This window comes from Myotis davidii, unplaced genomic scaffold (genome assembly GCF_000327345.1).
Source record: "Myotis davidii unplaced genomic scaffold, ASM32734v1 scaffold296, whole genome shotgun sequence".
NCBI classification, from domain to species: Eukaryota; Metazoa; Chordata; class Mammalia; order Chiroptera; family Vespertilionidae; genus Myotis; species Myotis davidii.
Genome location: NW_006288889.1, coordinates 2604845 through 2610524, shown reverse-complemented (window position 1 = coordinate 2610524; position 5680 = coordinate 2604845). Strand labels below are relative to the sequence as shown.

Below are 5680 nucleotides of genomic sequence, written 5' to 3'. Positions count from 1 at the left end.
GGTCATTGGAATTTTCAAATCACCTACAAGAGATGAGAGGTCAGGGCACTGGGAGGGCCCTATCCGTCCAGGGCGCCAAAGGATGGTTGTGAAGCAGGAACGCCCTCCTCGCAGTCCTGGAGCCTGGGGCCCGCATTGTGGCACCAGCACGCCTGGCTCTGGTGAAGGCCTCTCAGCCTGGCCTTGCCATTACCGCGCTTGGCGGAATCCGGAGATCTCTCTGGAGTCTCTATTACAAGAACACAAATCCCATTCACGAAGGCTCTGTCCTTATTATCTAAACACCCCCTAAGGCCCCACCTCTAGTACAGTCACTAGGGCATTATCTTTGAGGGTTAGGATTTCGACATATAAATTAGGAGGTTGGGGGGAACACAGACACTCAGGTCATAGCAGTGGGTAATATTTGATTATTATTTAATTTTATGAGTGGAAAAATAAAAGTAATTTTCCTATAGAACAGTTTTCCTGTGCCTCTGAGAGTTCTGACTGTTGTCACTAACATAGAAATAAGCTGTGCATTATTCTTGGGGTTACAGACTTTATCCCCGGACCTCAGCTAACATTTCTCCGAGAACACTTCCACCTGTTCCAGGCAATCCAGGAGGGGACACATGAAAATGCACAGCCCCTGTTCTCAAGGGCCTGGCAGTGTGGAGAACAATATTAAAGAAAAAATGATTTGACACTGACTAGAACAGCAAGGAAGACTGTTCAATATTAGTGCAGCGGAGAGAGCGGCCAAGACTAGTGCAGCGGAGAGAGCGGCCAAGACTAGTGCAACGGAGAGAGCGGCCAAGACTAGTGCAGTGGACTAGGGCCTGGGGAGAGATTAACTCAACTCAGAGCACAACAAGGACAGGTGAGGGTTTCCAGCCCAGGAGCAGGGCAAGGCCATCAGGGGATGGAAACTTACCAAGAGGAGAGATGAAAGGCTGGGGATTCTGATTAAACTGCTCTAGCAGGATTCTTTCTGAAGATAGTTTAAGGACTTAGAAACAAGGGTGGGGAACAGAAACTGGATCAGATATCAAAGGAAAAATAAAGGAGGAAGTAAAAGAAGGAAGTGGGGGATAAGCTATATTAAATACTGTATGGCCAAGCTGAAAGTTCCCTTAAAAATCTCCCCACGCATCTTTGATTTTTAGGAAGCTTGCAGCATCAGTCTCTCTCTGTATCCACATCTAACCAGCTATGCAGGTCTTCTGCTCACGCTTTCCTGCACTCACTGGTCCTTCCTGCAACCACTCCCTCCACCCACGACTTTCCCAGGAGCTTTCTTTCCAGGTGTCTCCATCTTTCTTCATAAAGAAACACTTGCCTTTCCTTATCTTATAAAATTCTTCCTTTTCAACCAGTTTCCAACACACACACACACACACACACACACACACACACACACACACACACCGTGTCTCCAACATCTTGGGATGCAGGAGGAGGGATAACTTTAATATTTATAAATTAGTTATCAATAAGTAATGTTTCTCTAGCAGAAACAATGAGCTTGAGGTGTCTTTGGGGATCCGGTCAGAGCAGAGGAGTCTGGGGCAACAGCACGGGGGGAAGGGGCTCAAGCCAGAGAAGTCTGGAAGCTGACAGGGAGAAGAGATGGGCTTCCCTGAGGAGCACTGGCCTGGCAGGGTGGGTCAGGGCCAAGAAGAGTTAAACAGAATATACCCCAAAAGGAAGAAAATAAAGAACAGAGCACAGGGACCACCCTGACACAGCGCAGGGAGAACTTGAAGGGAAGACTGGATGCCAATGGCAGCAGCTATAGAGGAATCAGGCACAAAAAGACCGCAAGTGTCCACTATGTTTGGCCACCATCGGGTCAGATGAGTGCACAGGGAGGGGAGGTGATGAGAGCTGTGCTGTGAGGAGGGAGCAGGGGACAATGTGGGGAGTGGGGGCACCCCACGCCTCCCATAGGCCACAGAGGGCTGGTCTCTCCTCTGCTGGTGAAAGGAGAGGTGTGACAGGAATCTCCTGTGTGGGGAGGAGCAGGCAGATAGCAGGTGAAACAGAAGTGAGAGTGAGATTCACGGACCGATTTCTGAGGGGGCAGGAAGCAAGACAGCCTGGAAATCACAGAGACATGGGCTGGGACAGGAGGCGGGCAGGTCTATCCAGCCCAGAGCTCAGGTGGGAGGCAGAGCCCTGCTGTGAGATGCTGAAAGAGGGGAGCGCTCAGCTCCCAGGAGCTTCCTGAGGGTGGAGGGCAGGAGAGGGCTGGGCAGGGCTGGAGTCACTGTGCTCTCTGTCCCTGTGGGCTGCTCTTTCTCATAAGGACTGTGGTCAAGGAAGGCAGGCTAAAGCAGCTGCCTTTCAAGACATGGCCTGCCCCCTCATCTTCCTTTATTTTGCCCACAAAGCCCTGAACAAATAGTCTACCCATCGCTAGCCTCTGGCGGCATTTTTCTAAAAGCAAGCGTGAGGGTGTCACTTCCATGCTGACTGCACTGGCCCTCTGTCTGTGAAGTGAAGAATCCAGTCTCAGCACTCCTGTGAAGCCCTGCATGACCTCATTTGGCTCTCATATCTGACCTGGATTTCCTCAGAGAGACCCTCCCTGGACACCTGCATGATGACATCCCCCTGCCACCCACTGCGCCTGCCTGCCAGTCAAGCTCCTGTTACTCAGGTGACATTCCTTTGTCTCAGTGAGCCAGGCTCTCTCGTGTACTCTTTGGGTGAGAGCTAAAGTCCTTCTGTTTTATTGATAGACAAAAGTTACCATGAAATAGTGGTCCCTGCTATTAATGGGTATAATAAGGGGAATTTACGTACAAATGTAGTCTCAGAGACACTGTCCCGTTACCACATGCTGTGGCCTCACAGAAAGAGATGAGAGCCCGTCAGTGTAACTCACATGTCCGCAGGGTCTCTTCCTCAAAGCATTTTCCTGGTTCTATATGAGCTGCATGTCTTCCGTCAGAGGTTAACCCCTCAGTGGGTCAAGGCTATAACTTCAATGATATTCGGTTGATAATGAATTAAGAATTTAACTGACCAGAGCTTTGGGTGGGAAAAAATAAAAGAGAAGAAAATGCTGGAGATGTCAGGTGTCAAACTGGACAAACATCTTGAGTCTTTATCCACAAAATGCTCAAAGCCCTATGAATAGATTTATGTTAGTTAGAATCACCAGTTTTTATAAACTGAAGACTCCAGACATGCAGAGATATAAATTTTGCCAGTTAGATAGCAGACATATTATTACAAAACATTTTATGAGAAGGAATTGTGTTAGCAATTCATTTTGAAACTTATTTAAACTCTTTTCGCAGCTTACATTTTCTGGTTAGGAAATCTAGTGAAAAAAATGTACTATTGCCTTACCTTTATTTCCTGTTCTGAAGACAAAAAAGAGGAAGGAAGTTCACATCACTTCAATGACTGCCGGCTGTTCTTTCTGAAGAACATATGAGAATACCCATCTTCAAAGAATTCTCCTGTTTCTCTTCCTACTCAGACAGGTAACTGGAGAAGATGCAACAACAGTTAACTCTTACAAGTTTGGAAATAGACCTGGAGAAAAAAAGGAAATCTTTATTATCTTGTGAGGGACCACTGACATTGTCAAATCCATGGTCACATAGAGGAAAATCAAATAACTCCCTCTATCAGTCGAAGGAAATGCCCTGAAGATGAAGCAGCTAAGACTCTTTGACACCCCTCGACTAGATGAGGTTTGCGGTTAGGCTCAGTTGAAAACTGAGTAAGCCTATTTCCTTTACAGGAATTTCCTGTAAAGCCTATTAGCACTCAATTTCTCAATTGTGGGTTTTTGTTTGTTTGTTGTTTTTGATCTTGTACAACTAACCTCCCAAAGGGTAACCTTGAAGATAAACGCTAAGCTTTTCTTGTGATTAGGAAATAATCTGAAATCACCAAGGTTTTTTGGGTACATGTTTGTGAAGAGAAAGCTTCAAAATATAACACAATTAAGGATACCATGGTCCTTTGATGACAACTAAAATCCTTTAAGTCACACCTTCCAGCACCCAGAGATCATGCTGGTCAGAAGAGCTTCATCTACACAGCATGGGGGCGAGCCAAGGAAACACCCTCCTCTCATGTTCCAGTAAAGATGAGGCCGCTTTGCAGAGCCCCCGCCATTCCGGGTCACTTCTGCACACAGCTGGAGGGGAGCCTCAAGGACAGCTGGAGATCAAGCTCTCTTTGGGATGAAGGTAACATTCGTGTTTGCCTGAGGTGACTTTGGAAGGCCAGAAGGCAGCATCAGCAACTGTGGCTAGAAGCACCTCAAAGCATTTCTGAGCTCGTCATGACCCTGCAGATTCCTATAGAACACACGTCTTTCCAGGCTGGTCCCGAGGGAGGCCAGGGAGCAGGTGAAAGGACACTCCGCGCGGGAGGCTCAGCCTCAGTGTCCTGGGAGCAGCACGGAGACCACCTGGGGGCTGGGGAGAGATCAGGTAGGATGGGGGAAAGGGCTGACATAGGGTTCCTATGACAGGTCCCAGTAACTGTTGAATTGAACTGGACTGCAGTGCAATGGGGCATGGGCTATCTTCCCGAAGATTCAGAGACTCTGACGCAGATCTTGAAGCTGAGAGTAAAGGTGTTTAGAAAGGTGTTTCTGAAGTAAATTTGCTCACGGGAATGGACTTGGAATAGGGTTTGCTGGAGATGGAGTGCTCTGGTCCAGGCATTGTGGACATAGTCTCCAAAAATCTGCTCCTTGTGCCAAGATGTGCAGTCTATTTCTCCTGTCCTCGAATGTAGGCAGACTGTGACTTGCTCTAACCCACTGGTTCTCAACCTTCCTAATGCCGGGACCCTTTAGTACAGTTCCTCATGTTGTGGTGACCCCCAACCATAACATTATTTTTGTTGCTACTTTATAACTGTAATTTTGCTACTGTTATGAATCGTCATGTCAATATCTGATATGCAGATGTATTTTCGGCGACCCCTGTGAAAGGTTCATTGGACCGCCAAAGGGGTCGCGACCCACAGGTTGAGAACCACTGGCCTAGTGTGTTATTTGTATTCAAGTCACACCCAGACCAACATGTAAGTAAGCCCTTCTGCAGATCTCAAACAGAAGTAAATTCACCTTCCCAGATGCAAACTTTGTGGCAGGACCTCTGACATTGATGTCCTGTAGTAGTAATAAGATCTGTCTTTACAGAAACAACAACATAAAATAAGTTAGGTGAACTTACTGCCTCTTGCCTGCCCACTGCCTTCTCTCAGAAGCCAAATATTCTGTAAGCAAGCCCAAGGTAGCTATAAAAAGCAGCTATAAAAACATGAAGAGAAAGAGAGGGAAAGGGAGAGGGAGAGGGAGAGGGAGGGAGAGGGAGAGAGAGAAAAGAGAAACATTGACTGGTTGCCTCCGGTATGTGCCCCAACCAAGGATCAAACCCTCAACCTTTTAGTGTACAGGACAATGCTCCAACCAACTGAGCATACTACAAATGAGGTGCTACCTCACACTTGCCAGCAAACGACAGGTGCTAGTGAGGATGTGGCAAAAGGAAACCCTCGTGCACTGCTGGTGGGAATGCAGACTGGTGCAGCCACTATGGAAAACAATGTGGAGTTTCCTCAAAAAATTAAATATGGAACTGCCATTTGACCCAGTGATCCCACTTCTAAGAATATATCCTAAGAAACCCAAAATACCAATCAGAAAGAATGTATGTAC

At 47.1% G+C, this 5680-nt stretch overlaps 1 long non-coding RNA gene across 1 annotated transcript; it reads right to left on the bottom strand.

Moving 5' to 3' along the window:
- Window positions 1–2362: 2362 nt before the first annotated feature.
- LOC107182703 lies at window positions 2363–4838 on the bottom strand. The gene is made up of 3 exons (XR_001513414.1): window positions 3579–4838; window positions 3343–3483; window positions 2363–3018 (listed from the first exon to the last, which is right to left on the bottom strand). It is a non-coding gene; the product is annotated as an uncharacterized LOC107182703 (long non-coding RNA).
- Window positions 4839–5680: the final 842 nt, after the last annotated feature.